The sequence below is a fragment of the Charadrius vociferus genome, unplaced genomic scaffold, assembly GCF_000708025.1.
Source record: "Charadrius vociferus isolate BGI_N301 unplaced genomic scaffold, ASM70802v2 scaffold134, whole genome shotgun sequence".
NCBI lineage: Eukaryota > Metazoa > Chordata > Aves > Charadriiformes > Charadriidae > Charadrius > Charadrius vociferus.
The window spans coordinates 1,696,399-1,707,949 of record NW_009648333.1 but is presented as its reverse complement, the minus strand read 5'-3'; the positions used below and the strand labels follow the sequence as shown (position 1 = coordinate 1,707,949).

Below are 11,551 nucleotides of genomic sequence, written 5' to 3'. Positions count from 1 at the left end.
CCGGGGGTATTTATTTGGCCTGGGGTATTTGGCCTGGGGTATCTGTTTGTCATGGGGTGTTTGTCCTCTTAGGGATAAGGCGGTGTGCCTCCTCCGTGGGTAGTATGTAAGTGTACGCTGGTCATAAGGAATAATAAACGTTTCTGATCCAGGGAACGTGCCTCAAAGCTTCAGACTGTGCTGTTTTGTGGCCAAGGGTTAGGATTGGTTGCCTTCAGATAACATCCTGTCAAGAACTGCCTTGTAGAAAAAGTCAATGAAGTGAAATTATCTTAATATAATATTATTAAATTTTTTTTTGCATGCAAAAGTAAGATTTGAGCTCACTGTTATCAAAGTAGCAGTGTATTGGGACCGCTTACGGCTGCTGTAGGTAACGATAGCAGTGTCACTGTAATGACGCAAGTATGCAGGTTTTAGCCCTTTGTCTGAAAGTTTTTGCACTTAAGCCATTACATCAGACTGATTATTTTTTGGCTTTGTTTGGCTACATAAGGAGGTACATGCTTTCTCATTGTATCTTTCTTCCTTCTTCCAAACAAAGGATTTCTTTTTTTCTTTTTTTTTTTTTTTTTTTTGTGCTAGGAAGAGCATGAAGAAAGATAGATTAGAAGTAGGCTGTTACCTTGATGGGGTTTTTTTTGTTCCTCCCGTGTCACATACCTTCCTCCCCCAAAAGTAGCTTTGTAGGAGGTCTGGCTCTGCCTTTACCTAAGGAGATGTTAGCTGGCCAAGAAAGAAGAGAATGCATCTTTCTAAGAAGAAAGGAAGAAGGTACATCCTTCCAGGGACACTTTTGAAATATGTTTACAACCAGAGCAGCTGTGCTGATTAGTGGATGCATATAATGGTACTAGTTAAATGTCCAAATTTTCGGTGCTTAATTTCAGTTCTTTTCCAGACAGTTGGTTTTCACTGCAAGCTTATCACAAATAAATTGGGAAAATTGATGCTCTCTTTAAAATGATCTAATTACAGGAATCTTAACGGTTATTAAATGAACAAATGTGGTGTTCCCTAAAGGTAAATATCTATCTAAGATGTGCAGATGCAGTAAAAGGGCGGGGGGGGAGGGGGGAGAGTCTTAGCTTATTTGAATAGTGTTTGAGGTTGGGTAACTGTACAACAGTTGAATACTGCGCTTAGGCTTCGCAAAAATTCTTTAGGTCTGAAAATGGGTATGAAACATCTTTTAAGAAACTTAGCTTCTGGAAAATGATGTGATAGTTTTTCATCATAGCAGTGGAGTTATTGACTCATACTATACTTTACTATATATAGAATTATTCAAGACAAATAATTTTGAAACTGTTACTGTTTTCTTACTTTTAATGTGATGCTTACTAGTTCATTTTATTTATATTCAGTTCAATTTATTTATACTTGGTTCATTCACAACGAAACCAATGTCAAAAAGTCTCTTACTTCCTTTTTTTTTTTTTTGAGATAAATGGCTTCCAAGTCTAGTTAGTCCACATGTTTGAACTGTGTGGCTGGCATTTCTAAACAGTTCTTCGTAAGTAAATGTTACTGTTTTCTAAAAATGAGAACTTCACAGTTCTGCAACTCCACTAGTCTCATCCCTAGCATTTGACAGTGACATAAAGGAACTGTGGAACCCTAGCTCTGGTGTTGTGGTTTAACCCCAGCTGGCAACTAAGTACCATACAGCCACTCACTTATTTCCCCCAGGTGGGATGGGGGAGACAATCAGAAGAGTAAAAGTGAGAAAATAAAGACAGTTTAGTAAGTAAAGCAAAAGCCATGCACACAAGCAAACCAAAACAAGGTATTCATTCACTGCTTCCCATGGGTAGGCAGGTGCTCCGCCATCTCCAGGACAGCAGGGCTTCCGTCACGCATAATGGTTACTTGGGAAGACAAATGCCATAACTCTGAATGTCCCCCCCTTTCCTTCTTCTTCCCCCAGCTTTGTGTACTGAGCATGATGTCATGTGGTACGTAATAGGCCTTGGGTCAGTTGGGGTCAGCTGTCCTGGCTATGTCCCCTCTCAACTCTTTGGGCACCCCCAGTCTACTTGCTGGTGGGGCAGTGCAAGAAGCAGAAAAGGCCTTGACTCTGTGTAAGCGCTGCTCAGCAGTAACTAAAGCATCCCTGTATTATCAACACTGTTTCCAGCACGAATCCATAGCCCCATACCAGCTGCTATGAAGAAAATTAACTCTACCCCAGTCAAAACCAGCACATCTGTCCATCGCAGGAGGTTCTCGTGCAAAGTGATGATAAGGCTGCCTTCAGAGACCTCCATCAAAGTCATACCTACGGTGCAGAGTAGGAAATTTTTGTTACTGGCAGGGTCCATGTGTGTGTTTTGGAAGTCTCTGATAATACTGTAATCACAAACAGCAGCTTCCATAAGTGCTGTTACGGTATGGCCCATTCCTTAGAGTAGCCTAAGACCTCTGGGGATCTGACAGACAAGCTTAATATTACTTCCCTTACTCTAGAAATTTTGTGTTGTATCTTTGGGGTTAAAACCTCGTTTTTGTCTCCTGTCACTGCAGCAACTAATTTCTGCTTCAGCGACCTTTTCCATGGATCATGAGCTACCTTATCAGGCTGGACAGTCTTGACATTGTCTCAGAACTAAGTGCTCTCTGACATGAAGAGATAGTAATACTGCTATTAGAGAAAATCAACTGTTGTGCTCAGATGAAATAAATTAGGTTAGAACTGTCAGAATGATGCACACATGTATCATTCCCAGGAATTGGTCAACAGTTGCATAGAAGAATTGAAACTACAGTCTATAAATTATTACAAAATAAAAATTGTAGGTATTTTAACATCTGTAAGACGATGTCACCTTCATGGAGAAAAGAATTTGGTTATAAAGGAACTACTATTTTTGTGGCTTTCTTCCAAAACTCTGCAGGTTCTTGTGCTCTTCGTGGCTGATAAGAGATAATCAGGCACGCTTATAACCTTTACTTAATAAATTTTTGTGCCTATTATCTCTGTTGCATAGAAGAACACCTGCAGTTCACCATAAGCCCAGGAAACACTGCAGTTCTAAAGTGGTACGTGTATCAATAAAGTCTCACTCAAGGTGCAGAGGATCTGGCCTCATAAACGAATTTAGGAAAGTACTACCTGTGTTTTCACCACTGGTAACCTTAATTCAGAATTCTACCTGGACTTTAGATACTTGGTGCTGTGGAAAGAGCATTGGTGTCATGTATTCTGCAGTTGCAAAACACATGGGGAATCTTTGAGTGGTGTAGCTTACATCTAGCTTTATTAAATACAGTAATTAACTGTGGTTACTTCAGCTATATATAGCTGCTCAGTTAATATATGCATCTGTTAAATAATATGAACTGTAATCAGTCAAAGCATTTTATTTCTTTTGAGACACTATGGGAGAGTGGAATTGTGGTTGGCAGTTCTTACTAAGGTTCTCTGAAGATTAAAGCATTCATGCTTTTTATCTGTGTATTGGTGGAGTTCAGTCAACTATATTAGGTCATCAAGAAAGGGTAGAATTTTGAGATGCCATGGTAGTGTGTACCAACAACAGTACATAATAACTAGTTCTTCATATTAGTGGAGGTAAATGCCTGTATGAAAACTAGGTGAAGCTGAGCTTGTGCAAGATGAGGTGACTTTCATGTGAAGAGGGAAAGTGTTTTGAAATTCTGTAGTAGTCATCAGATTGCCTTCAGCAGACCGTCTGTTTTCGTAATGCCTAATATATCCTTAGGTGTTTCTACTCATGGACTATATAGCATTTTACCAGATGCAGTGCTCATTATAGTCACTTGTGTCTTTTTTTTTTTTTTTCTGCCAAGTCTGTTTCGCAGACTATGTTGAGTTCCCAGTGCTTCACAACAGGGAAAAAACTTGGTCTAGTTCTAGCACAGGCTTAGCCATCTCAGTGATACCAGCAGGTTCAAGCAGGTCATTGCGATTCCCTTCTGTGCTCTGCGTCCTCAGAAGGACAGACTGATGGGTCAGGTTCCCAGTGCCTGTTCTGTCATCGAAGGTCCATCACGACATTATGACAAATAACTCTGAAGGGACCTTCTTTTTCATAATGATGCCCTATTTGAACTGTGCTGCGTTCTTTGGGAATACGAGCTAGCAGTCTTACTCATGTAAGAGGTTCTTGGTTACTACACCAGCTTTCAAAGCTTTGAGAATGAAAAAGAACTCTTTAATGTTTAAGGGAAGTGAATTAAAATCCTTTTGGTGTTTTGGGAAGGTTTTCTTTCCTTCAGTTTCTTTCCACATCAGTCTGTCTGTGTTTACCTTTGTTCATTTCTTGTAATGAAAATGAGACTGGTTTAAGGAATGAAAGCTGAAACTGTTAAACTACCTGACCTAAAGGAAAATTTGGATAAATGGAAAATATTTGGACAATGTTTACTCTTTAGAATTTATTGTTGTTATTTTACTAATTTAGAAACTTTATTATCAAAACTGATTTAGGAAGAGTCCCTGAAAATATTGTGTGTTGGAACAGAGTTGCTCCTTCCAAATTTATTCTTGGAAGCAACATATGATCTTCTATGGATTCTTGTGTTGGAGAAAGCTCAAGCTAGTTGTTTTGGGGCTTGTTTGTTTGTTTGTTTCATTGGTTATGTATTTATTTGGGCTTTGTTGTTGATGAGATGCCATTTTTGCTTCATACTGAAAACATATTCTATGCAAAATACGCATTTTGCGATGAATTTTTTTTTCAGGTACAGCTTGTACCATGGGAAGTAACTACCCGGTCTCCATATTCTCAGAATTCACAGCAATTCTGTTTCCAGTTTCTTCTTGCCTTTTCCCACTTTTGCTTATAATTTACTTCCATTCTTTAACTTTGAACAGATTGAAGGAAATCCTGAACCAAAACCTCAGTTATTTATTGGGTGACTTAGAGTGAAATTTATGGTGTTTTGTGCTTATCTGTCAATAATTTCCAGATTCTGTGTTCCATTAGCAAATAACTTTCAGACTGCAGAGAAATATTATGTACAGTCATTCTAGTTTATGCAACAGCTTTGTAAATGACCTTTTTGATTTGATTAGGGTAATAGTTACAGTCCTTTGATGTTGAAGCACATTTTTTATTGGTTTTGGCCCTGCAGTGACATAAAATAATAAAATAATCAAAATATATTATCAGAAAGTGTGATTCTGAATGTTAAGAGGAAATTAGTTTTTAAACTTGCCGGTTTTGCATAACAAATTGTCAGAGTAGTATGATGTGTTGGCATTATTTTATTTTTCTTTTTAAAGTGCTGATTTACAACTTTTTTCAAGTCAGATGCTTTTTTGTCCATGGGGGCATGTAAGAATGTATGTCATAGAATCTGTTTGATAATTCAGCTGTGGTTAAATATCAGCTCAACTCCAGTTAAATGTCAGCAATTTTGCAAGCCACAGCAGACGAAGAAAAGTCTTAGAATATATTTGCTCTTCTTTCTGAATGGCAGGTCTTGCTAGTACAGTATCACAGTTCCCACTTGAAATGTGATAATTGCTGTTTTACTCTTGCTAAATAGATGACTTCAAAATTATGACTAAGAAGTACTTCAGAATTTGCTGTGACCTTAAGTTGCCTTGGTCTTTAGGCCAAAAAGTGATGCTACTTTTAATTCTAAGCCCTGGAACAATACTTTTCTGATAGCTTAGTGCGATGAACAAACAAGAAATGTATTGGGTAAATATCAGTTTAATCCCTGTAACACAGCAATAACTACACTTTAAAAAAAAAAGTGCTTCATCTTAAGTTCTTACTTTTCTTCACACTGATTTTTTTCATAATCAGAATTTTGTAATGGCTGATGCTTTGTTATTGTCTGTGCATATGTTGTGATGTGTTTTTTTGTTTTTCCTGTCTGAATTCTGTACTTCAGGTTTGGGTGGTTTTTTTCTTAGTCAACTTGCTGAATGTTTGGGTCAACATTCTTCTCTTGTCTTGGAACCTTCTAATGGATTACAGAAGGGCAATCAACTCTTTAATTCTTGATGTGTGTTAAATGTATCCTTTTCAAACATACCTTTATCAAAAATGTAGCTACTTTCACCAAGAGATGATTTGGTGAAATTTCCCTTCCATTCTTAAGTATGGGTATGCTTTAGTTGTTTTTGTGGTTACTTGTATATTTTTATTACAGGTGCTCTCTGTTTATTTGATTAATAGTCTGAGTTGATACAAATGGATCCTTACTTCTGGAAGAAGAAATATAGCACTTGGTAGCTTTTTTTTTCAAAAAGGCGAGCTTTTACATAGACCTACTGCACTGAAATGTGAGGTTAGTCAGCAGTCAAGCTCTAGCTTATAGTTTGGGCTTTTAAAATTTCATAGAAAGGTAGCTCTTAAAAATTGGGGGGTGATGTAACGCAGTTAGGCTCAGATTTGTGAGTGTAGTTTGATAGATGTCCTACTTAGTATTTGAAAGTGAATAGTTGAAATGATACGTGTCTTAGATGTGATTTCTTGTAAGGTGCCAGATTGCATCAGGGATTGTAATAAGGGACAAATCTGCAGCCTTTATTTCTGTCCTTTTGACTGTAGATTGGTAGACATTTCAAATGAACATGTACCATAACTTTCACATCCTTCCTTGTTGAAAAGTGTATTCTTTTTTAATTTTAGTTCCTGGCTTTATATTGGGCCATCTGAGTACCAACCAGTTGTTGTCAAATTCTTTACTCTCCTTACGTAACTAACATATAATGAAGATTTCCTTGCACGCTGTATTTGAAAAGATGACTCTAATGAAATAAATCTTTTGATGATTTAATCTGTTTATGCTAGATCAGTGTGGGCGAGACATGGCAGAAATTGGAAATGCTTTATGATAGTTTTCTGAAGATGCGAAATACAAACAAACCCTGGGAGTGCAATAGATAATTTTTAGTTGCAGTTTTAGTGAATGCATCATGTGGGGAACTCCCAGTCATGCTCAAGGTGGTACCTACGAACATACTGTCCTGTGTCTGACAAATGAGTGGAAAATTTCACTTACAAAATGTAATGTATTGACTTCAAAAACAAAACAAAGCTGTTGTAGGGAAGGCCTGTCCCACATGCAGGCCAGGGTGGTATAGTGTCCCTGATGACATTTGGCATGCTGAGAGCCCAGAAACAGCGCCTGAGTTTTGGCTTGCCTTGCAGCTGTGCAGCAGAGAGTCCTCTTTGACCTCGGTCAATTCTGAAAATCAGCAGCTACCTGGCAAAAAAATGTGCCCAATTTCTGACCAGGCATCAAGCAGCTAACCAGGATAGATGCATAGCTGCAGAGGAGCTGAAACACAGGTGTGCTGACTCTTCACTGAAGTTCTTGGGTAGGTAATGCAAGCAAGAAGTAATGGTGTTATTGCGAAGTGTGTTATATGGACATTTAAAGAAATGGCATCATGGGATGGTAGGATGTAGAAGCTCTGTATCAAATGCTGGATTAAAATTTCATGTCTTTTTTTTTTTCTACACTCTGATAATCCTATGAAAGTAGAGCATTTCAAAGAGCATTTTGTGTCTCTTGTTGCTTGGAAAACATATTAGTCATTAAATTAAGCATATTTACTACTTTAGATGAGCTTCAGTAATGCATCAGCTTTTAGATATTTTTGTGTATGTGTATACACATATAGACAAACACACAAACAGGGACTGAGCTTTGTGTAGCTGCCTAGTCTGTGTACTGTAGTGAATGTATTCTAAAATCTGGAGGTGAAGGGACATGTAACCTTTAAAGCTTTCAGGGTAGTATAATGCGCCTAGAGCAGGAGAGCTGGCTTTACTGAAGCGGCAGAGTATAGAGGGGCTACATGTGAGGTTCTGAACTTAACTCCCAAGTGAAAATTTTAAGTGAAAATTGGAGGGGGGGGCGGGGGGGGAGGGAATTTGAGGTAGTAGGAAGTGGGGTGGTGAATGTTTATGAAGCTCCTCAGCACCTTTTTGTTGTCATTTTGGTTCAAAGAGAACAAATAAATGCTGTAATACTGGTATATGAAAATAAATGTCTATAGTTCGGTTGTCTTTTTAACACAGTGTGTAGTGTTTAATGCCTGCTAACATTTGCTTTAACTCTATCACTGTCAGTACTCAGGGCTTATACTAGCATAAGTTTTTTTAAAGAATGCTTTGAAATTAAAGTAGTACATTCCACAAATGTGCAAACTCTTATTTCCTGAACTTAGTCAGGCTAGGTTGGTACTTTTGACACAACTCTTCCATTCAAGTGCTCTCACAGGAGCTGTATTTCATGTTTGCTCTTTTATTGAGCAACTGGAAAGTAAATGTCCTATGCCCGGAGTGAAGGTGCACTTGCAATGTGATGGGTTTGGGCTCAGTCAGGTATAAAAATGTGATTGGATGCGCAGCTATGGCTTGACTGAAAACCTAGTCGTCTTAAAGATGTACTTATATCTGGTTGTGCTACAGGGAGATATGTTTATGGACTTTTGTGCTGGAGGTTGTGCATAGCCAGTTGTATGATGGTTGTCACTCCAAGGAGAGGTAATGACAAGAATAGGAGATGGCATGCTTAGTCTGCCACGTGTGCCAGTGTGGTTCCTTGAGTCGAGGATGGTTGTTCAGGTGGGCCCAGTGTTAGGCTGGCTGCCCTTCCTCTGAAGGGTCCTCTTGAGATACATACTGAAGTTTGAAGAGAAGTGTGTTGAATGCGTGCCTTTCACTGGGGGAGCTGGAAGGAAAGAAATAGAGAAATTGCAGTAGATGAATGTAGTAGTCAGGATTTCCTGCATAGTAATGGAATCTGTGAATTCTAATTGGCAAATGGCATGAAATTACAAGTTTCTGCTGAGCCTTTGCACAATGTGCGGAGACTTGACCTGGCAAGGTAGTGTCTGAAATATAAGTTCTGGATATAATAGGTAAGAGGCGTTGTAGTGGGCCAGTGGTCTGGAGGATGACTTGCATTTTGCATAACCTGTTTGTAAAGATTTATAGAACATGCTGGAAATAAGCTTTAAGTTTTAGTGTACAGCCTTAGTTATCCTTGACATGCATATACATTCTGATGTACTTAATTGCATTTTAACATGTTTTTTTTTCTGTGTAACCTTCTCATTTGGCATATAGAACGAAAAGTGCTTATTTGACAAACAGCTATACACACTCAGATTATTGTTACAATTTTAAAACTTGTTGGTGATTGATTTATGCCCTGCCTGTGTTTACTTTACAAGCTCCAGCCTGAATAGACTGCTTAGACCTGTTGGTCATCAGTGTAATGGCTGAGTAGCTGACGAAACATTAGTGAAAAGTCTTGAGAGAGAATACATTGGTATTCCCTTTGACAGATAAGTCATGATGCAGGTTGGTACAAAACTCCTCATAGTTTATAAAAGAATAGACACAAAGCTCAGCTTTCATTGACTAACTGAGATAGGAGCTGGGAATGCCAGTAACTCTAAGAATACCACTTCAAGTTAAGCACACACAAAATGAGAAATGTCTAATGTCACTTTTCTGGGAATAATCTGGCTAGTCTGGTACAGAAAACTTGTAGCAGGTGAAGGAATGGTGTCCCTAACCAACAAATGCTTAGTGGCCTTGACTTCCAAGGATCATGTCCTTGCAGCTCAAGATTGGTCTGTTGCAATGAGCAAGAAATAAGCGAAGGTGGCAGTAGGACTGCATGAATTAGCAAGGAGCCCCCCACAAAACTCAAGTGTAAGAAGGGAACGCAGAAGAGGTGAAAGCAGGGACAGGTGGCTGGAGAGGAGTATAGAGGGATAGGGTTAACTAGCAAAGCCAAAGCCCACCTGGGGTTTAATCCTGAGAGGGGCTTGTAGAAGCCCTTCTTGTTCTCCTTCAGATGTAACAGCAGGAAGATGATGACTGTGGAAAATGAGGGCCTCCTGCTGACTGGGGCAGGGAATCTGGAGACAAACGACACAGAGGAGGATGCAGGACTTCGAGCTTTCTCCGCTTTGGTCTGTAGTGATAAGATCAACCTTCAGGAACCACAGGTTCCCGATACCAGTGGGAAAGTCTGGAGCAAGAAAGACTTACCTCAGTGGAGGTGGACCACGTTAGAGAGCACTTAAACAAACTGAGAATACCTGAGCCCATGGGATCTGATCAGACGCGTTCATGAGCATAGAGGCAGCTGGCAGGTCTCACTGTTACGCCACTCTTGGTTACCTTTGAAAGGTCATGGTCGTCTGGTGGGATTCCTGAGGACTGGAAGAATATAATTGATCTCACAGTAGGGTAGCTTACATGGGTTTTCTGTGTTTACTTGGTTTTTTAATTGTGACAATGAATTTTCTATGAGTATTTCTGAGAATATGTGAATTATGCAAACAAATAGAATTAGTCATTTTGATTTAAGGTAGCTATACTAGACACATACTTTTTGTATTTAATTTCATTGTTCAGACATCCTCTTGGTAAACTGTTTTTCTACCATTGAGATTAGTGGTTAAATTTCAACAAAGTTTATATAAGAAATTTATGTATTTACCTGTTCTTTTGCAAACTCTTGTTACACTTCTGTAGGGGGGTGTGTGCGTGTGTAACACTAATTTAAAAGAAGCACAAAGGGGCAGGTGTGTTGTGTCTTTTGGGCAGATATAGCACAGGAAAATAGATTAAGTAGTATGAAATGAATTGTATAAAGGTTACAGTAAATTTCCCTTTGAATATTTTTCCCTATAAATTCAGCAGTGACCAATGTTAATTTTCACATGCAAAACTTGAAACTGATCTGCTGAATGATCCCTGTACAATATGTAGATCTTCTAAGTTTGTAGTGCTTATTTGTCAGATAACTGCATTTTTTGTTACATGTTGCCCAGAATTACTGGTATATTCTTGAACTTCTTGCTTTTTTTCTTATGTTAGTGTTCATATATTTCTCTTGGTGTCTGTCTTTTAAAATATTTACCTCAGTACTGAAAGTAACTTCCAGAATTTTGCAGGTTTTTAACCTAAGACCGCTCAGTGGGGAGAGGTGGAAAATTATTTTTTTTTGTATGCTCACTTCTGGATTCAGACCAGATGCATCAACAGACCATAGTTCATATTGCCATGAAGTGGCGCAAACTATTTAAGTGTACTTACAAATTCAGCAGATTTTACAGTTACTATTCATTATCATATATACAAAGCGTATTGACTATATATCTTGTATCCTCATATCTAATTAAAGTGATTTAAAAGGTTGAAACTTTTTTGTTTTTAAATGAGCATTGCTCGTTATTGAGAAATGCAAATGCTTTGAGTTCACATTCACAATAGAAGTTGGTTTTTGTCATGAAGTGCCTTGAATCTTGTGTATATAAATCTCTATGTATGAAAAATCATGCTATGTTTTTACAGGCTATGAGAAGACAGATGATGTTTCAGAGAAAACTTCTCTAGCTGATCAAGAGGAACTGAGAACTATATTCATCAATCAGCCCCAGCTAACCAAATTCTGCAATAATCATGTCAGGTATTAACCAGTGTTTTTGTTAATACATATTGACTTTCAGAATGTTGCGTGTTGCGTAGCACAAATGAAAGAACACTCTATGTATTCCACTTCTGCCATTTCCTTTGATCACTGGCTACAGCCT

At 38.4% G+C, this 11,551-nt stretch overlaps 1 protein-coding gene across 2 annotated transcripts in view; it reads left to right on the top strand.

Annotated features, from left to right (window-relative positions):
* Positions 1-11,317: 11,317 nt before the first annotated feature.
* ATP8A1 (ATPase, aminophospholipid transporter (APLT), class I, type 8A, member 1) overlaps positions 11,318-11,551 on the top strand; it is a 110,177-nt gene continuing 109,943 nt past the window's right edge. For both annotated transcript variants that reach the window (XM_009884958.1, XM_009884959.1), the window contains exon 1: positions 11,318-11,427. The gene's annotated coding sequence lies outside the window, so the exon portion shown is untranslated. The remainder of the gene's footprint in view (positions 11,428-11,551) is intronic.